Source organism: Zootoca vivipara, chromosome 9 (assembly GCF_963506605.1).
Source record: "Zootoca vivipara chromosome 9, rZooViv1.1, whole genome shotgun sequence".
NCBI lineage: Eukaryota > Metazoa > Chordata > Lepidosauria > Squamata > Lacertidae > Zootoca > Zootoca vivipara.
Window position 1 is genome coordinate 62463992 of NC_083284.1, and position 22338 is coordinate 62486329.

At 43.9% G+C, this 22338-nt stretch overlaps 1 long non-coding RNA gene across 1 annotated transcript in view; it reads right to left on the reverse strand.

Moving 5' to 3' along the window:
- Positions 1-20852, reverse strand: part of LOC118083915 (uncharacterized) — a 35556-nt gene extending 14704 nt beyond the window's left edge. The window contains exons 1-4 of the long non-coding RNA XR_009558178.1: positions 18817-20852; positions 17048-17118; positions 14571-14704; positions 7691-7801 (exon numbers count right to left, since the gene is read on the reverse strand). This is a non-coding gene — a long non-coding RNA (uncharacterized LOC118083915). The remainder of the gene's footprint in view (positions 1-7690; positions 7802-14570; positions 14705-17047; positions 17119-18816) is intronic.
- Positions 20853-22338: the final 1486 nt, after the last annotated feature.

Genomic DNA, 22338 nt, shown 5'->3' on the forward strand with positions numbered 1-22338 from the left:
GGGGGGGGAGAGAGTAACAAAGCCCCTTGCTGCTCATTTTGTGTTCTCAACCTACTGATACATTTTGGTTTATTTATCATCCCAGGGCGGTTTACAATGCAGTTAAAACACAATACCACAATAATAAAATATAGAATGACATAATTAATGTAAGTAAACAAATAGCACAGATTGATTTTAATTATGTCCTTGTGTATTGTTGCTGTATCTTTGTTACATCGGCAGTAGACAATGGTAGACAATTTTGTCTACCTGGGTTCCACTATAACGAGCAACTTGTTCCATCGCCACTGATGCACTGCATCAGAAAGATTTTGGGCATCACATGGAAGGACAGAGTCTCAAACAAATATTTGCTTTCTAAAGCTCACATTCCCAGCATGTTCATACTGCCGTCTCAGCGACATCTACACTGCAAGATGCAGTATCCCCAAGGAAGTGTTTTACAGGGAGCTGGCTTCAGGCATCAGGCCTGTTGGCAGACCAAGTCTGTGTTACAAAGATGTCTCAAACGTGACATGAAGGCTGGCAACTGTAACAGATTGACACAGTTTTGAAATATTTATCCCTACCTGGCTGGAAAAGAGTTAATCCACCTCCAGCCTGACTGACATAACATTCTGATGGGGGCGGGACTGTTCCCAGTTTAAAAGGAGGGAGCAGCGGTTTTGTCAGTTGAGGAGAGGGGGAGGGAGTAGAGAGATGTGAAGAAGAAAGTTGAGAGGCCAGGATAGTGGGAATCTAGATGAGGTTCAGGAAGGCTCGATGTTAAGTATTTGACAGAGATTACCTACAACCGAAATGTATCTTATAAACATATGAAACGTTAAATAAATATGTTCTAAGGTTAATAAAATTCTTCTCTTTTGTGCCAAGAAGTACCGGGTATCGTCATTATTTTTCCAGCAAGGTATCGGGACTCACAGAAGTGCTAACTCATTAGAGGACAAAACTTACCTCAGGAAAGGAGGCGAAAGTTTGTGTCTTAGAGTAATACTGAGGAGGCTTAGAAAGATAACCTGGGGTGTCAACAAGTTGCCAGCGTGGAAAGGGGCAAACTTTTACTGTAAGGGGAGTCAGGCCGAGAGGGACCCTTTACTGGTGACAGGAGGTTATTCTATCAAACAGCCTAGAGGGTTTTTTTGATACCAGGCCACATGAGCTGGAAGGAGAGTCTCTTTACTTATAAACTACCAAGAATAAAGTGGTTTATTTGGGAGGCGGCGGGAGAAGAGGGTGGGTGTCTTCACCTCTGGATTCCTGTGTCACATTTTAGTAATAGAGAGTGGGAGAGGTTCGTTACAGCAACATCAACCCTGCCATGTGGGAATCCCTTGCAAGCGATTGCAGTGTCTGGAGACAAACAGGCAGGTCGTGTATCCATAGCAGTGACCAGAGGAGGCATGGCTGCTGGGAGGAGCACAGAGAGAAGAAACGCCATGGTGCATTTGCCACAGCACAACTGGACACATTCATCTGCCTCAGCTGCAACAAAACATATCTCTCCTGTATTATTCTCAACAGCAGATATTTTATGACAGCCAACTTTTCCATTTAGCAGGGAATATTGTCATTTAAAAAATCATTTATGTTAAAGCAGCATTCAGGAATGAGTGTGTGGTGGGTAACTGTGGACATGAACAGGTCTCTCTCCTAAGCCCTGCTTTAAAAAAATTTCCAACATGGTTTGTAGATCATTTAGAATTCATCAAGGACTTTTAGCTGGGAGTTGAGGATAACCACATGAGCTGTTCTGTCATCTTTCCTGCTAAGCCGGTACTGTTTGGAGTGTCAAGCTTTCAGATCACAATGAAACTAAATTGCCAGCAAGCCTTGATTCTGTCTGAAAGGCTGAGGTAGGGAGGAAAAAAATAGCAGCAAAGCATCTGGGTCTTTTGAAGACCAATTCTTCAAAATGTGTAAAGCATTCAGATATCACAGGAGATGAGAACGGCATTGCCAGACAGGCAGATGAAAAGGGGAAAATTCATTTCCTGCTTCATCACAACTGTGTTGCATTTAATAACAGGTCTGCTATCTGAATTGAAGATCTCTTGGCTTTTTGTGTGCTAGCAGTAGTGGGTATTCTTCTTTTTTGAAATTAAAAAAAACATTTTTGTAACTAATAGAGATTCCACCGTGTGTGTGAAAATAAAGCATGTTTACGATTGTAGCATTATTTAAATGTGGAAGAACATGTACCCAGTATTTATTTACTTACACTGAGATCCTCTGCACACTTAAACTGTCAGTAGGCTTCCTTGTACACACTTATGAGTAAACATGCACAGGATTGTACTATTGCTTACTTAGGCTGCTGTCCTAACCTGGCAATAATCCCTACTGAACCCAGGGGCAGAGGAAGGGGTGCGGTGGGGGCGGTCCGCCTCAGGTGTCAACACTGAGGGGGGTGACAAAATGCTGGGTGGCACTCACTGCGGGGCCTGCAGCGCGTCCAAGCTGTGCATCACTCCTGGGAGTGACGTGGTGGCTTGGGTGCCCACAGGCTCCATGCTGCCCCAAATAGTGTGCCCGCCACCTCCCCCTCAGCTTATTATTATTATTCCCCCTGGTTCATGTATACACTCTTGTTCTTTATGCCAGCTTTCAGTGCAACAATAAATAAATAAATAATCATCAATCAATCAATCAATCAATTTATACCCCGCTCATCTGGCTGGGTTTCCCAACTACTCTAGGCAGCTCTCAGCATAATATTAAAAACATGATAAAACATAAAACATTAAAAACTTCCCTAAACAGAGCTGCCTTCAGATGTGCTGCCCAGGACTCTTCCTGCTGTGAGTGCCCACAGGCCCTGTCCCTACCTCTCTCCACCTGGTCTAGGGCGGGGCCTGGAAGGCCTCATAAAGGACTGCTGCCGCTGCTCTGCTGCTGGTGCTGCCCAGGACTCTTCCTGCTGTGAGTGCCCACAGGCCCTGTCCCTACCTCTCTCCACCTGGTTTAGGGCGGGGCCTGGAAGGCCTCATAAAGGACTGCTGCCGCCGCTCTGCTGCTGGTGCTGCCCAGGGGAACTTGAAACAGCACAGAGTTCTTTTTAAAATGCTTTTTAAAGAATTTTTTATGTTTTTATCTTCTTTGGGGTGGTAGGTGGGAGGGATTTTTAGTTGGGTGTGGGAATCTGTTAAATTTTAGTGTATTTGTAATTTTTATTGTTTTTGGTTTTATTGTTTTATTGTGTTTGGGGTGGTAGGTGGGAGGGATTTTTAGTTGGGTGTGGGAATCTGTTAAATTTTAGTGTATTTGTAATTTTTATTGTTTTTGGTTTTATTGTTTTATTGTCTTTTTTGTACTCTTCTTTTGTTGAGTTCTTTGCTGTTTTTTACAGAGGTTTTATTTTGTTTTTAAGGGGAGGGGTCAGGGCTGCCCGGGAGGGGGTCCCAGCAAGCAAAATGGCTGGGGCAGATTCCACAGGGGTGTGTGCACTGGAACAACCGATCTCAGTGGTCACGGGTAGGAGGAGGAGTTACGCTAAGACCAGACCATGTCATTACCGAGGAGGCAGACTTAGTCGTTGTCTGAGGACTATCCCTGCCTCCAGGTCTGGTCCTGACCGGACGGATATTGGAATAGGCAAGGGATACCCACATGACCTGAAGGTGCTGCTGTGCAATGCCAGGTCGATGATGAATAAGACCACCGCCATTCACGACCTGATTGTGGATGGAGGATTTGACCTGGCATGTGTGACAGAGACCTGGTTGGAGGAAGCCGATGGGCCCGTTCTTGGCGCTGCTTGCCCACCAGGTTTCTCTTATGCACAGCAACCCAGGCCATCTGGGCGGGGAGGGGGGGTTGCAGTGATTTTTAGGAAGTCATTAGTTTGCACCAGGCGTCCTATTGGGAAGACCCAGTTCTCTGAGTGCATGTTCTGGAAGTTGGGCAATAGAGGCAGTACAGGATTCCTTTTGGTGTACCGACCTCCCCGCTGCACCAAGGATTCCCTGCCCGAGCTGCTTCAGGTCGTGTCGGATGTGCTCCTGGAGACACCTAGCTTGGTTGTCTTAGGGGATTTTAACATCCATGCCGACACGACCTTACAAGGAGCCGCTCGGGACTTCGTGGAAAGCATGGCCACCATGGGGCTGTCCCTGAATAAGTCTGGCCCAACTCATAGCCGCGGACATGCCTTGGACTTGGTGTTTACCTCTATGGATGTTGGTGATCTGACATTAAGTAAAAGCGAAACAAAAGAAGTGCCATGGTCAGATCACTTTCTGGTGCAACTGGACTTCTCCGCAACCCTTCCCCTCTGCAGGGAGGTGGGACCGATTCGGATGGTCCGCCCCCGCTACTTAATGGATCCAATTGGCTTCCAAAGAGTGGTAGGGGATGTTTTATCCCATGTCGATGGCCTTTCAGCTGATTCCCTGGTGGCCCGCTGGAATGTGGAGTTAACCAGCGCTATTGACTGTCTGGCTCCGAAGCGCCCTCTCAGATTGCATGGAGCCCGGACAGCCCCGTGGTTTTCCCCGGCGCTGAGGGCAATGAAACAGTCGTTGAGACGGCTAGAGCGCCGGTGGCGGAAAACTCATTTTGAATCAGACCGGACACGGGCTAGAGCTCAACTTCGAGCCTACCAAGTGGCAATGGCGACGGCGAAGAGGACCTTCTTCACCGTCTCCATCGCATCTGCAGAAAACAGCAGCAGGAGACTCTTCCAGGTGGTTCGCAATTTAGCGGAACCACCTGCTCCATCCGGGCCCAGTACGGGCCACATGATCTCCTGCAATGATTTTGCAAAGTTTTTTGCAGATAAAGTCGCTCAGATTCGGGAAGAGGTAGACTCCACCGTGGGAGCAGGGCCGGGGCGGGGGAGTGCTAGAGTCCTGTCTAGTCAAGTTTTGTGGGATCAATTTCAATCTGTTACCTCCGAGGATGTGGACAGGCTGCTTAGACGAATGAAACCAACCACCTGTCTCCTTGATCCTTGCCCATCCTGGCTTATAAAAGCTAGCCAGGAAGGGCTGGGCGATGGGCTTCGCGGGTTGGTAAATGCTTCTCTCCATGAGGGAGCCTTCCCAGACCCGCTGAAAGAGGCGGTTATTAAACCGCTTCTTAAAAAACCATCTTTAGATCCGGCCAATATGGCCAACTATCGCCCAGTCTCAAATCTTCCATTCTTGGGCAAGGTGATTGAGCGAGTGGTTGCGGAACAACTCCAGGCACGCCTGGAAGAAGCGGACCATTTGGATCCCTTCCAGTCAGGATTCAGGCCTCATCATGGGACTGAAACTGCCTTGGTCGCACTGGTCGATGATCTCCGGCGGGCTAGGGACAAAGGTAAGAGCTGTTTCCTTGTTCTGCTGGATCTCTCAGCGGCATTTGACACCATCAACCATAACATCCTTCTGGACCGTCTAGAGGGCTTGGGAGCTGGGGGCACTGTCATGCAGTGGTTCCGCTCCTTCCTCCTGGGCCGTGTTCAGAAAGTGGTGGTGGGGGATGAGTGTTCAGACCCCTGGGCGCTCACTTGTGGGGTGCCACAGGGTTCTGTCCTCTCCCCCATGCTTTTTAACATCTATATGCAGCCGCTGGGAGAGATCATCAGGGGGTTTGGGCTGGGTGTCCATCAGTATGCGGATGATACCCAGCTCTACCTCTCTTTTAAATCAGAACCAGTGAAGGCGGTGAAGGTCCTGTGTGAGTGCTTGGAGGCGGTTGGAGGATGGATGGCGGCTAACAGATTGAGATTGAATCCTGACAAGACAGAAGTACTGTTTGTGGGGGACAGGAGGCGGGCGGGTGTGGAGGACTCCCTGGTCCTGAATGGGGTAACTGTGCCCCTGAAAGACCAGGTGCGCAGCCTGGGAGTCATTTTAGACTCACAGCTGTCCATGGAGGCACAGGTCAACTCCGTGTCCAGGGCAGCTGTTTATCAGCTCCATCTGGTACGCAGGCTGAGTCCTTACCTGCCCAGTGACTGTCTCTCCAGAGTGGTGCATGCTCTAGTTATCTCTCGCTTGGACTACTGCAATGCGCTCTACGTGGGGCTACCTTTGAAGGTGACCCGGAAACTACAACTAATCCAGAATGCGGCAGCTAGACTGGTGACTGGGAGCGGCCGCCGAGATCACATAACACCGGTCCTAAAAGACCTACATTGGCTCCCAGTACGTTTCCGAGCACAATTCAAAGTGTTGGTGTTGACCTTTAAAGCCCTAAACGGCCTCGGTCCGGTATACCTGAAGGAGCGTCTCCACCCCCATTGTTCTGCCCGGACACTGAGGTCCAGCTCCGAGGGCCTTCTGGCGGTTCCCTCATTACGAGAAGCCAAGTTACAGGGAACCAGGCAGAGGGCCTTCTCGGTAGTGGCACCCACCCTGTGGAATGCCCTCCCACTAGAGGTCAAAGAGAACAATTACCAGACCTTTAGAAGGCATCTCAAGGCAGCCCTGTTTAGGGAAGCTTTTAATGTTTGATGGATTTCTGTATTTTAGAATTTCTGTTTTTTTGGAAGCTGCCCAGAGTGGCTGGGGGAACCCGGCCAGATGGGCGGGGTATAAATAATAAATTATTATTATTATTATTATTATTATTCTAAAAGTCAGATAGTTGCTTATTTCCTTGACATCTGATGAGGGGGCGTTCCACACGGCGGGCGCCACTACTCAGAAGGCCTTCTGCCTGGTTCTCTGTAACCTCACTTCTCGTAGTGAGGGAACCGCCAGAAGGCCCTTGGCGCTGGACCTCAGTGTTCAGGCAGAACGATGGGGGTGGAGATGCTCCTTCAGGTATACTGGGCTATAAAGGGATTTAAAGGTCAGCACCAACACTTTGAATTGTGCTCGGAAATGTACTGGGAGCCAATGTAGGTCGAACAAGTGTTATATGGTCTCGGCGGCCGCTCCCAGTCACCAGTCTAGCTGCCATATTCTAGATTTGCAGTTTCCGGGTCACCTTCAGAGGTGGCCCCACGTAGAACGCTTCTGACTCCACTGGAATGCACTGTCCTTGACTTCTGATGGTTGACTCATGCCTCATACGTATTTAGTGACCCTGGATTCCCTTTAGTGAAATTGGGTACAACTTGTGACCCACTAAGCAGAGCACAGCCCACCCGCCATATGGTACTGCGGCCTACCAGCTGCTTGTTATGCCAACTTTCTGTTTTTGTAGTCCTAGGTAGGCATCAAAAACAGAAGGTTTTGGTAACCTTGACATATGACATCTAAGCTGCATTCAATTACAAGTTTAGAAGGCCATCTTTAGTACATGACAGTCCCATAGCCTATGCAAGACTGTTCCATGAAATAGCCACCAAAACAAACAAACAAACAGAAATCAGTTTTTTTAAAATTGAATAAAAATGGGGTCAAGGATATGACCTTTGGAAATGCCAGGTTAGCACTGACCTTCCTTCTGGGCTTAACTTACTGCACTGTCAAATGGGATCAACCAAGAAGGCTTTCCAGGATGCTCAATAACCCTCTCTATACTAATGGAAAGCCTACCCCCACATCTCTCCGCACAGTATTGATATTACAGCAAGAGGAAAACCCTTTAATAAATCCTTCGTAATGTGGCTTCACTGAAGAATCCTTATCTTTTTTTATAGATTACCATGAGCCAGAAAGTCTGAGCAATAGCTTAAAATGGCAAAAAACCAATTACAAAGTCAGCAAATGGAGAAAGCAGTTTTTAACCTGTCTAGGCTTGGGCAACTCACCGTTCATTCACTATATTACCGATAGCCTTGTCTTGTCAATTTTTCCAGGAGTTGCAAGCTTCTCAATAATTCCTCTCTACAACCGAGTAACTTGTGGCATTTCAATCTTAGCTAGGGGAAAGAAAAAAAAGAGTCAATAGCTTCTTGTCTGGGTGAGCACTCCCGGGAACACAATTTATACTTGCAAGTTTTAAAGTGGTGGCTAACATTGGAAGATGTATTTATGAGACCATTATTTTCATCCCCCAGGAAGGAATCTGTCTCTCGCTGCAATCTTTTGTCTTTAGTAGCCCCAACTAATAATGCCCTTGCTTTATCACTCGGCCCATAACAGCACTGGTTGCTATTGTGTGTCTAAAGGCTCCTTTGATCGTAGAGATTTATGAAAACCACAGAGAAGCTTTGGGAATAAAAGATGAAAATTGCCAACCCGTTCATTATACATTTATGGTCCTTCTGCTTGGGTTTATTCATTTGACTAAAAAGCTCCTTATTTATAAAAACTGCTTCTTCAGACAATATGGGCCTGCTTGTACTAGTCTGACGCCATCACAGCGAGTAAATGAAACTTGAACTGAGCGTGCAGAGAAGGAAAGCAATTGTTACCCTCAAACACCAGATCTTGGACCCTTAATTGTCATGATACACAGCAAATAAATGAAGTGTAAATTGTGCAATTCCTTCAAATCCAAGGCCGGTTCAAGTGTGAAATGAAGCAGGAACAGAATTCCCGCACCCCAATATTTCACCTCACATGCTAGGCTTGTCCTATGTTCTAGTGCATAAAGGTAAATTTTATAACCCATGTTTTGCTTGGCATATGTACAAATGTCCACTTAAAAAACTTATACAGCAGTTTCGACTACATGCATATCACATTCCAGTTTCATAGCTAGTTTGGGAATAATGTAACCATTTAGGCACACATTCTGGGTCCCTGTTTGGTGAAGAAATGCAATGAGGATGTGTTGCACTATGCATGCACCTAACTAGCAGTTCAAATGCACCTAACTAGCATAGCCCAACTAGCATAGCCCGTAGGCTATGAGAAAATGTGTTCTGCCTTGGGTTGACTTAGTACTGAAAAACCCTTCGTGTCTGAGATAGAATCCCAACTCATCCCAGAAGATTTGGGGACCTCTACTAGGACATTTATTTTGTTCATTCAGGGCACTCACTAGGGATGGAACAATCTGTCAATTTCAGTTATTTCAGGTTTTCATTTTTCCAAAATAAAATACAGTTCTTTAAATTTCTGCAGCAATTTGGTTTTTTTATTTGCAATTCTCATGAAAATGCCTTAGCATTTTTCTTACTTTTTCTCCAAATAAACAATTTTTTGTTTACAGTTTTGACAAATGTACACATTTTGCAAGCAATTTCCCCTAATACTGTAATGGCTTGTTCTGAAGCTGGTGCTAACCATGGTTTCTCAGCTCTGGAAAAATGGGAAACTATGGTTACCAGAAGACATGGGGTTGTTGGGGGGAGGAGCAAACGACTTGGTCATATCTCAGCTTATTCAGCCAATATTCAGTTGCAGACAATGAGTTACTCAGAAGATGATTATCTTCCATTCTTATATTGGTACAGTAAAGTTTGGCAAAACATTGTCCTGGAAAAGCTGTTTCACAAACATCAAGTAATGGGAAGTCAAAGAACGATGGGCAAGATTTTGGCAGACTGGTTTTGTAAATAGCCAGGAAATTGGTTTGGTTTTTTTAAAGGGAAAGTAGGATCCATTGAAGGAGGTTTAGATAAATTAAGAAAAATGAAATGGTGAACAAATTAATGAAGTCATTTGTTTTGATTATAGGTATTAAAAAATTAATGATGAAAAGAAAAAATAGTATGCTATATTATAGTAGATACAACATTATGTTAAATAGAAGATTATTAATATATTGCATTTTAAGTAAATGTAATATGAATCTTGAACTACTATTCAAGCGGGGGGAGCTAATTTATATTTATATTTATACTTTAATCAGTATTACTTTTGGAATATAGCTTGGTATGGGGAGGGAACCCATTCCTGTGTGAGACAACTAAATTGACTGATTCGAAACAGTCATTTAGGAAGGCAGTCAACAGGGTCTCATATCTGTGAAATGAAGTGCAGAGGTTCCTCTGAGTTCATCTAGGATGAGAAAATGGAGCTGTCTTATACTTTTGAGTATAATTTATAATATGTATGCTCCTGGACTTGGACAGTATATAAAGACAAAGCAGCTGGTGATTTAGTATGTCTTTAGTCCCATAAACGTCTGGTCTTATTTTCATCTGAATTGGTAAATTACTCTAATAAAAGTCTCTGGTGTGAGAATTCGGCTACAATTCTTTAAAAGGTTTCTTCTTCCATTATCCCACTGTAGCAGCAGTAAAACATGGAATCGAGTGTAGGGCTTCCGGGCATGCAGTTCTCCCTGCTCTTTAGTTGGGAGCCCATTCTGCCACAATCTCATGTCCAGCACAGCTCCCACCCCTGATTCTACTATCTGAATGTAAAAACAAGTGCCACAGAAATGCCGTGTAATAAATAGTGGTCAGTTTTCTGAAAAGACAGTGGCAGGATTGAGGATTGCCGGGAGGTTGCACTCTGATCTGCATGTCATGTGCCCCAATCTGGGGATATGTTGACATGGATCATTTTCACACAAGCGATCACCCTTCCAACCTACTGCCATCACTTCTGGACACCTGCATTTTCTCTTGGGCAGTCCACACACAGATGCTCATCACTCAATTGTTGCAATATAAAGGGATTATTACACATCATGTGTTATAGCCATCACAGAGCAACCGCTTGGTATCATCTAAAAAACACATTTCTGTTTGACTGAAGTAGTTCACGTGGTCGGCTGTAAATTGCCTTTCAAAGTTATAAGACATCAGCTTGATGCACATGTCTGGCTGAACGTTTTGATTTCTCTTATGCCCAGGAAATCAAAAGAAAATGGTGGTCTATTCCAGTCCACTCCCAAAGCCATGCCCACCCGGACCTGCAGGATTGGCCAGTTTCAAACTCAGGATGGTGGAAAAAGCCGCCAACCCAATGGGATTTCCCAATGGCTAGCCGCCTAGTCCAGCGTTGCTTCCCCAGACCCAGGAAAGGCTTCAACCATCACCCTCCCCAGGACTGGGTAAGTGGCCATTTTCAGACAAGTAGTGGAAATATCACCCCAGCCCAAGCAGGCACACTAAAGCTCAGGTCCTCCGATGACACTGCTTTGATCATTAAAATATACAGATTAAACCTGTGTGTCACCATGTATCCAAAGCACATTGCATCTGCCTTCCAGGCAAGGCAGTGAGGATAATTAACTTGAAAACATGTTTCAGGAGCAGTTAAACGAGAAGAAAATACAAATCAATATTGTTCCGGGGCAGTAGGACTGATCAATAAGCTAATCTTTTAGTCTGTAAAACCTTCTGTGCCCCTGAAACGCTTGAGTGCAAAGCCTTGCACTCCCTCTTCCCTAGAATATTGTAGCCTGGTCTGCATTTTAGTATCTTAGTGACAACTATTTTTGACAGGAGATGAACTCCCCAGGAGGCACACAAGACTGTGTAGGAGCTCCTAACGATCTCACTAATGAGACTTATTTTGAAATGCATATTTGCTGGTGTAATGTATACAGCAAGAAAATCCAACAGACTGTTAGCTGTAGGGCACTGATGATTCTATTGCATGAATTATAGTACTTTTTATCGGGCTAACACATTTTAATGCCCAAGGGGGCCCAAATGCCTTGGTGGATAGAGTCAGGTTGCAGTCAGACACGAGGAAGAATTATAGAATTGGAAGGGGTCCTGGAGGTCATTTAGACCAACCTCCTGCTCAGTGCAGGATCTGCAAAGCAGGGTGCAAGTCACACTGACAGGTGACTGTTTCTGCTTAAATCTTTTCAGCAAAAACAAAACAAAAACCCAGTGCTTCCCAAAGCATAAAGTTCCACTGCTGAACAGATTTTACTGTCCTACTTAAAAAAAGAAAAGAAAATCTGATTCCCCACAATTGCCACCCATTGCTTCCAGTTCTGCTTTCTGAAGCAAGAGAGAACAAGTCTGCTCCATCTTCTCTACGACAACCCCTCAGAAATCTGAAAATCAAACTTGCCCAGAGTGACAGTAGGCAACAGATCTGGAAGCTTATATAAGACACCCACACCAGATTGGCCCTCGGGTGTCACCTGACTACTTCTTTGACTATCACAGGTTCTTAAAAATATCCCTAAAAGCATTCCTTTTTATTAGTAAGAGTGGGCCTGAACTGAACCGTTATATTAATGTGGGAACAATCCTAATTGGTAATGAAGGAAATCCTTCTCCATTAACCGAAGGCATAATACACCATTCTACAGATTGATCACCTGCAAAAAGCCGAGAAGGAAATGCATATTCCACAGAGCAGACAGAGGAGGACAAACACAAGCCCAAAGTTGACAAAAGCTTCATTTCTTGCCAGTTCCTGCAACCAATCGGAAGCTGTGCCTTGGTTTCCGAACATTTTGGAAGTCAAACGGATTCCGTTTGACTTTCCGAGGTACCACTGTATTTCTTTTATCACTTTTACATCCTGCCGCTTTTTCGGTCCTTACCGAGGTTACTTGGAAGTAAGTCTCATTAAACTCAGTGAGGCTTGTTTCCTAGTGAACATACATAGGTATGGGCTGTAAGTCTATCCTCTGCCCTGCCTCACCCAAGCATCCCACCCTGGCTTTGCAGGATATTCTCTGCGACAATATATTCCAGTTCAGGGAAGTCAGAGTGCAGAGGTTCCTGCTGTGACCTGTATTACAATGTAATTAAATTTAGTAGGTATCAATGATAAGGAGGAATAAACACTCAGAAATATGCTTTTGAAGTGAGAGTGATATTTGAGGTGGAAATATAAGATTCCAGACTCTGGGGAAGATTAGGAATGCGCTGCATGTTATATATAGTCATAGCTGCATGCGGTGAAGCATTGCTTTTACAAGCAATGTAAAATTGGATGTGTCAGTCAGTTGGTTTTGCCACATTACTCTCTCCAGCCTCAAACCCTTACAGTGCCCTTAAGCCCCCACGCATAACAGGCTTGGCACGGATTCAGGTTTGCATATGGTCCCATCGACCATAAAAACAATGATGTCGTGGGAAAAACCAGTTGCACAGCTATTTTCTTAATGTCAGACTAGAAAAGTCATGTTGCGCCCTGTCAGCTTGATGCTGGATATAATTATAAATGGAGGTCATAAATGCATTACGTATTAAGACCGCCATTTGGCTTTTAAAGTCATAGATTGCCAAATGCCCTCCTGAATGTTTGATAACCCCTGTCAGGCTTTGTTTTAAGGAGGCAAAATAATTTATGGTGACCTTTCTTTGGGCAGCTTGAAATAAGCAGCCAAATTGGTGCAAAAAGACGGATTTCCTCCACATGGGTTTTGGTAGGCCCGCTATGTCCAGATTATGCATTCATTTATTTTATGTGGTAACTTATACTTATAGCCTGTCCTTCCCTGAATACTCCCAGGGCAGGTTACATAAAATATCACAGTATACCATTCATTCAGGGGAAACCACCATAGCTGCCAAGTTTTCCCTTTTCTCGCGAGGAAGCCTATTCAGCATAAGGGAAAATCCCTTAAAAAAAGGGATAACTTGGCAGCTATGGAAACCACAAAGCTAAACAAAGTCACAAGAGCAGCAAAATAGGGTTGCACTAATGCGTGAGAGAAAACATCCACTCATCCAAAAGCTTGGATATAGAGCTGTGACTTGGTGTGATGCTGAAAACTGTACAATGCTGGTACAAGATGCATCTCAGAGGGAAGACATTCCAAAACCTAGGAGGGCCACCACAAAGAAAACCGTCTCATGTGCAGTCACCCCTCTGAAAGAAGGCGTGGTAGTTTCTGCCAAACCCCTACAGGCAGGGCAGTGCCTGTCATCTTAAAGGCTCAGTCCTTAAGTGAAGGCCAACTGAACTGCAGAGGCATGGAATTTAAGGATTAAATCCCATTAAAGGATCTCCATGATTGAGCTGGAGTATAAGAGATCAGATGGTCCCAAGTTGTTTAGGGCTTTGTGAATTAACACAAGAACCTTGAGCCTGGCCCAGTAGAAAATCAGCTCTGTCAGCAATGGAGTAACACACTGCCAGTAATCTGCCCTGGTGCGCAGTATATTCTGTACTAGTTCCAACTCCCAGACCAGGTGCAAGGGCGGCCCCACATAAAGTGTGTTACAGTAATCAAGCCTTGAGATTAGCAATGCAGAGACCACAAAAAACAACACTGGTTTCTTGATGACACGACGCCCAGACGTTGGTAAGCCAACTGACATGTGCTAAAAATCCGTTGTCTTAGTTCGGTTCACAAGCAATAGTGTTGCAACTATTCACAGAATTGTAGATTTGGAAGGGACCACAAGGGTCATCTAGTCGAACTCCTTGCAATGCAGGAATCTTTTTGCCCAACATGGGGCTCGAACCCATGACTCTGAGATTAAGAGTCTCATGCTCTGCTGACTGAGCTATTCCTGATTGCAACTTCAAGATAGCTGGTTGTGCAAAGGAAATAAACCCAGAGTAAAGGGCCGGATGTACCAGTGGTATAATTTCATGAGAAGTGGCCCCAATCCTGAGAACGTATGGCTGTGTACACATTTAAGCACAAAGAATCCTTTGCTAAGGGTACTGGGAATTGCGGCTCTGCGAGATGAAAACTACAGTTCCCAGGATTCTTTGGGGAAAGGTGCTTTAAATGTATGGTGTGTAGACAGCCATAGTTGCAGCTAACCTGTACCATTGATTTCTATGAGATTTAACTAATCTTTTCTGGATTAAGGGCTTTGCCTAGTCTTCCTTGCTATCATAATTCTTCATTTCCCTTACCTCTTTAGCTATGTTCCCAATTTGTTAAAGTGGTTGGTTCTCTAGCAGGAAGCCAGGATTCACTTCCTCTTCAGACTATGAATCTTTTTTGTGCTCCTTTCCCAATACTGGCTGAATGTGGTCCAGTTTAGATGCTATTGATAATGTAAAGAACCAGCAATTTAGAACAGGAAATTAGCATGTTGCTTTCAGCCAGCAGTGCTCAAAGGGTGTGGCAGGAGAGGATGGCACATGGCGGGAAAATTCAAGAGCAATCAAAGAAACATTTAAACATTTCAGTGTAGTATGGATATACGAAACAGCATCCACGCTTCTCTTCAAGAGCATTAGCTATTCTTCTACAGTATATGCTGTACAGACATTGTTATGTACTAAGCTTAGATCCTAGAGCAATAGGCAGGTAGAGTCCTAGAATCCAACAACCTGATTGGCCTGCAGGAGCAGCCCAATCAGGCCCCAGGAGGAAGTTAATCAGCCTATTAGGCAGGTAGGATCCTAGAATGCAACAACTGATTGGCCTGCGGGAGCAGCCCAATCAGGCTCCAGGAGGGAAGCAGAATCAGCCAATCAGACGGGACCCATTGTGTAAATAATGTATATAAATCCAGAGGGGAAATTCATTCACTGTTTTAAGCGCTGCAATAAAGAGCAAGAAATCACAACGTGACACCGAGTATATTTCAGACATATTGTTGTGAACAGGGATCTTCAACTCTGACAAATAGGAAAGATTAGAAAAGAGAGAGGCTTCTTTGTGTTGATGAGATGAGAGTTTGATTGGCTCAGATTAGACCTAATATAAACGAGGTTACCCAGCAAAAGCAACCTCATAGCTCTCATTGAGTTTATATACATAAGGTACACTTTAACAATTGTATTTTGGGAATGATTCATGTTCTTATGTAGCCACATTGTTTTATAATTTCTGGATGCCCCATGATCATATTATAAAGTACAGTGGAACCTTGGGTTACGTTACCCTTGGGTAATGTAAACTTCGGGTTGCGAAACGGCAAACCCGGAAGTGTTTCGCCGCTTGCACATGCGCAGACTCCAGTTGTGAAAACTTTGGGATCCGGCCGGACCTCCGGAACAGATCCTGTTCGCAACTGGAGGTACCACTGTAGTTGTGTTGTATGTTACAAATCAAGCACTGCTAGTTGTTCTTTCTTTCTTTTTTTAAAAGGAGTGGCATGAGTAAATTTTTATTCTGAAAGTGTGGCCCAGAGGGAAAATGTTTGTGACCCACTGCTTTAAGCATAGGTTCTTGGGGTTTCATTCATCAGTTCCTGATAATTGATTTGGTAGCTGTCTCAATGACAAATGCTCTCACTTTAAGTTTCTATACATGTCTAGTCATCCTGAAGGCAGAGGGATAATATAGATTCTGTTCTGGATCCTCACTTGGCAATATAAATCATTTGCCCTTTATTTTTACGATAAAAAGGAATGTTTAGTGCATCCAGGTACAAAAAACATGAGAACTGAAGAAAACATAGGAGCCAACTCCTAGAGGCCGTGGAGGCTTCGGCCCCCACAATAAAATATTTTGAGGGGACCAGGCCCCCACAAAGTTGATGGGCATTCCTATTCACATAGTGTGTGTGTACTGCATCATGTGATCTGTTATGTGGGATGGGGCTTACCTGGGTCCCCACAATATTTTATTGAAGTTGGCACCCCTGGAAGAAAACATAGAAGAGCCTAATATAATAGGAAATCACTAATAATAATAATAATAATAATAATATTAATAATGTTTTTCTCTTTGACATCTGATGAGAAGGAGTTCCACAGGGCGGGTGCCACTATCGAGAAGCCCCTCTGCCTGGTTCCCTGCAACTTGGCTTCTTGCAATGAGGGAACCGCCAGAAGGCCCTCGGTGCTGGACCTCAGTCAGCAGGTATACTGGACTGAGGTCTTTTGGGGCTTTAAAGGTCAGCACCAACACTTTGAATTGTGCTCAGAAACGTACTGGGAGCCAATGTAGATCTTTCAAGACCGGTGTTATGTGGTCTCGGCGGCCGCTCCCAGTCACCAGTCTAGCTGCCGCATTCTGGATTAGTTGTAGTTTCTGGGTCACCTTCAAAGGTAGCCCCACGTAGAACGCATTGCAGTAGTCCAAGCGGGAGATACCTAGAGCATGCACTACTCTTGCGAGACAGTCTGCAGGCAGGTAGGGTCTCAGCCTGCGTACCAGATGGAGCTGGTAGACAGCTGCCCTGGACACAGAATTTTTTCCTCCCAATTTTATTAGTGATCGTATTTTTTTCCTTTCAAAAAGAATTCTTGAAACATATTATAGGGGGGAAATCATCCAGACCTCAAGCATCAACTTCTTAACGCTAGAAATTACAGAAGCCATTGAGGTGTTTACACTTTCAACTTTTGACTGTTGGCAAAATCAACCTTATACTGTAACATTCAGCCATGCGAAATTATAAACATATTCTAATTCAAATTATTTAATGTAATACCTCTTTTTTCATTAGCCGTGCAGGGAAATATCGGTGCTGAAGCATATTTGTAGGCTTTGAAGGAATATGCCCTGGTTGGATAAAAAGTAATTTAAGTGAAGCAGTTTTAATGAGAAAAGAATGTATACTATATCTGGAAATGGAAAATAGGTATGATATTGTATTGGGCCACAACCATTGGATCACTGGGCCACAGCCATTGGATCACTTATTCTGTTTGGTCCTCTTAAAACCACCTATACTGCATTATTCAGAAATGTCACAGAGCTAGTTCAAACACACATGTTAATCTCATGATAACTGCAACATAGGCCTCATCTGCACCATATATTTAAAGCATTATCCTACCATTTTAACTGTCATGGCTTCCCCCAAAGAACAATGGGAACTGTAGTTTTTTAAAAAAAAGGGATGATGGCAGTTGTTAGGAAATCCCTATTGCCCTCTACAATTCTCAGCCTCTGGAAAGGGGGGTTGTTAACTCATTTTGTGATCTGAAGTGAATAGTGATTTCTTAACAACTCTCAGCACCCCAAAAAACTACAGTTCACAGGATTCTTTGGGGCAAACCATAGCTGTTTAAAGTGGCATAATAGTGCTTTAAAAGTGTGGCTGTGGCCCGAGAGTAATGGCTTGCATGTGTAATTGGGCCATTGCAGGTCAAACACTTCATACAAACTTTTCTTATCACCCAGTCACTTCAAAAGCAGTACATGTAAAGGGTTCATGCCTAACAGTGAGAAGAAAGCAATTCTTTTCCAGTTTTGCAAAAGCTGTGTTAAGCAGAAAGATAATCTTCCCAATGACAGTAGTTACTGTTTTTTTATGTACTATTTTTATGTACTATTTTATGTTCTATTCTCAATTCTCAATTATGTTCTATTCTCAATTTTATTTTCCCCATTTATTTTATGAGATAGATAGATAGATGATAGATAGATAGACAGATAGATGCTACTTCTTCTTTTTTTCACCTTCTCATATCTTTCGTTACATGTTTGTAAATCAAACTTTGAAAGGAACAAAAAAGCCCAGTTTTCTCACTGGTGTATTCTGATTGATTGTTTTTAAAACTGCAGAGGTAGTTTTCTGAGATGGCTGTTGCTCAATGGTAGAGCCTATGCTTTGTCTGGAGATCCCAGATTGAATCTCTGCAATCTCCACGTAGGGCTGAAAGCAGTGGTGGAGATGCAGAGGAATGAGCATAACTGCAGGAAGTTTTCCAGATCAGGAGCAAAAATATCATCTGCCAGAGCGCCAGGGTAACTGACAGACTCTCCTTGCTTTGGCAAGTGAATGAATTGATAATGGAGCTTTAAAGATAGCCCTGGTGTAAGGTTGAGCTATCATGGACCAACGGTGTTTCTGTGCTTGGTTCCTGCAATTTATACGTCCTCCCTCCATCACTTACCGTATGCAACAATGTCAAAATGATTAGCATTTGTAGAGGTGATACAGCACTTGCTGTGCATGCAAAATGGCCTGGATTCAATTCTTGCCATCTCTAGGTAGAGATGGGAGAGTCCTGTCTGAAACCCTGGAAAGCTGCTCTCTCTTGCTAGTCAATGTAGACAAGATACCTGTACGGGGCAAAATGGACCCAGTACTCTGGTATAAAGCAGATTCCTCCATAGCAGGGAAAGAAATAATATAGGTTCACCATGACTTGGATTTGGTATCCAGCACAAAGTGAGTTGCACTGATCTAGTAATGAACATCCAAGTTTTGTCTGCAAGAGGGTGATCCTTAAGGATTGAGTTGGGACTTACATTGTTTATTACCCTGGTCGCCTCTTTGAGGGGAAAGAACAGCATTCCCACCTGCATTCTATAGACAATGGATTCTCTGGCGGATCATAGGCAGGCAGGCAGTTTCAAAGTGTATGTGCGGATCTGGAGACAGAGGGACAGTGTTTCCATTTTGAGTTTTTGCACGCATGCCATTAAAGGGTTACAGTAAAATGCAAAACTAAACCTAACTTGGTCTTAAATGACTGGCATCTTTTTCCTCCAAAAAAACCCTCATTTGAGGCACCGAATGGATTTGGTAACTCCTGATAAATTGCAATCCTATTTTTGCACAAGCACAAGCCATTAGTATTCAGATTCATTATCTCTATGGCAACTTTTCCTTACTTTCCATTCATTACTGCCCCTGAGAACATAATGGAGCCGTTTGGGCAGAGCTGGGTCCCAAATTCATTCTGTGCTGACACATTATTTGTGGGTACAGTTTCGCCATAAATTACCAACAGCAGACAGAAATTGCCGAGCCAGGGCTTCAGACTCCCTAGTGCTAAATCCATCAGGATGAACAGATTGTAAACTGCCCATTGCAAATATGATATGCAGCAATTTAACATCCCGTTAATACTTCATAACGCCAATCCCTTCCATTTATACGGCTTTTCCCTCCAGAAGATTTGGAAATTGCTTCTCTCATTGCTATATGCCATGCCTAGCAGTTCAGATTTAATAAGAAGAGCGGCAAATACATATTTTAAAGAATGCTTAAGTCTGAAATGGACATAGTCATTAAAATAAATCTACACAGCCAAGTTTGAAATGGTTGTTTCTGCATTTTCATTTTTCTTACAAAAACACTGGGGGAAATCACTGATCACCCATATCCATATTTGGTTCTTCACATGTTGCTTCACATGATTCTTTACCCACTTACCTAGAAGTAAGCACAACTGAACTCAATAGGATTTACTTTGGAGTAGACATGCTTGGAAGGGGCTGCATACATTTTGGTATAGGACACATTTTTGGACATTATTTCATTTGTACCATCTAAGGGCCTTGATGAGCGTTTATCTTAGAACAACAGACTAGTTTGTTTTCCAGCCAGAACTCTCCGGAACTCATTTCTGGCACCTCTCAGGTATATGCCATTGCCATTTTAAGAGAACAAGGGAGGCGTACATAGTGAGTTCCATAACCTCTTTATCTAGAAAAATAGCACTGTGGCAAGGCATATACCGGTAATAAATCATCTTTCTTCTCTGGCAATCAATTGTAGCCGAGTAAGATGGTCTTCCATAAACACGGTCTTAACGGTGTGTCCGTAAGTGACCTTGGAGGCCAATTCTGGATCCACACATCCTTCCACAGTGAATCGGTGCTGGCTTCAGGATTGTGGAGACACTTTGGCAAGCCTGTTTTGCAGGGAGGGTATTGCCCTGGGAAAAGCAGGATGTGCAAATTGTATTTGAAACAAAATAAATAAAAAATCATTCCAGTAGCACCTTAGAGACCAACTACCGTAAGTTTGTGATTGGTATGAGCTTTTGTGTGCATGCACTTCTTCAGATAGCTGTCCTTGAAGAACTCAGCGAGGAGGAAAGGGATGGGGAGAAATATAGAAATAGTTGGCTCTGCCTGTCAGTGGCTCAGGCTTCACATTGTGTTGCTCCCCATTTCTGCCCCACCACTGGAATCCTTGATAAAGACTATTTTAAAATTGTATATAAATGCTGCCAAGATGACCTGAAAAGCTGGGACAATCCCTGAACATTGTACATTGAAGAGCTGCGGCTCAGAAGATCTTCTTGAAATGCAGCGAAAGGTAACTTCTTAGAGCAGATTTAGTCAGACCTACAAAAGCACAATTTCTCTGTCCTTGTGTTTTATTTTTTATATGGTGCATTCCTAGCTACACACACTAAGGAGTAAGTCTCATTGAACAGAATAGACATGTATAGGATAGGTCTATGAGTATTCTAAATGTTGCCCCCTTTTTATGCTCAGGGTTGATTTCATTTTTTAAAATAATTTTTTAATGTTTGTTGTTATGTTTTTATATGTGCTGGAGTGGCTGGGGCTATCCAGCCAGATGTGTGGAGTATAAATAATAACATTTTTTATTATTATTATTATTATTATTATTATTATTATTATTATTATTATTATTATTATATTACACCAGAAACACTGGGTTTCAAGAACAGTTGCTCTGATCAATACTAATGCAGTCCCCTTCAGAGCATCACTAAGACTGAATAGATTTCCCTTTTTTTGCTGCTCCTTCCCACCATATACTAGCTTCCCTTCCTCCTCCTTTTTACATTTCTACTCTAGTGCATGGCCCTCTGGACCTCTCTCTTTGGCTACACCCTGTCCTAAGCCACACCCCTCCTTGCTTTTCTCCTCACCCTCTTTTGTGTGGCTGGAGTGTGTCTGTGAACTCTGCTTCTTGTTTGCCAGGATGAAGCACAGAGCAGGGTGTGTCTCTCTGTGTAACTACGGTAGCATACTGCAGATCACACACACACACAGTAGGCAAACTAAGGCCCAGGGGCCAGATCCGGCCCACTCGCCTTCTAAATCTGGCCTGTGGACGGTCTGGGAATCAGCATGTTTTTACATGAGTAGAATGTATGCTTTTATTTAAAATGCATCTCTGGGTTATTTGTGGAGCATAGGAATTCATCCCCCCCCCAATACAGTCCAGCCCCCCACAAGGTCTGAGGGACAGTGGACTGGCCCCCTGCTCAAAAGGTTTTCTGGCTCCTGATTTTATATATAAAAATAATAAGTACCACTGTATTCTGCTCTGGTCAGACCTCACCTGGAGTACTGTGTCCAGTTCTGGGCACCACAGTTCAAGGAGCATACTGACAAGCTGGAACGTGTCCAGAGGAGGGCAACCAAAATGGTCAAAGGCCTGGAAACGATGCCTTATGAGGAACAGCTTAGGGAGCTGGGCATGTTTAGCCTGGAGAAGAGAAGGTTAAGGGATGATATGATAGTCATGTTCAAATATATAAAAGGATGTTATATAGAGGAGGGAGAAAGGTTGTTTTCTGCTGCTCCAGAGAAGCGGACACGGAGCAATGGATTCAAACTACAAGTATGAAGATTTCACCTAAACATTAGGAAGAACTTCCTGACAGTAAGAGCTGTTCGACAGTGGAATTTGCTCCCAAGGAGTGTGGTGGAGTCTCCTTCTTTGGAAGTCTTTAAGCAGAGGCTTGACAGCCATCTGTCAGGAATGCTTTGATTGTGTTTCCTGCTTGGCAGGGAGTTGCACTGGATGGCCCTTGTGCAGGGCAGTCGCGAGCAGGTTGGGCGCCCTGGCGCTGAGGGGCGGAGATTGCTCCGGTGCCCAGTATGGTTTCCGTGCGGCTTTGCTCCCTAGCACACTGCACCACCGGGAGTCTACCCAGAGCCGGCTCTGCCCTTGTGGTCTTTTCCAACTCTATGATTCTATGATATATAAATTTGAAATTTGTTGCTCCGTCTACTTTTGATTGCCCACCGGGTTGTAAAAGTGTGCACAATATAACT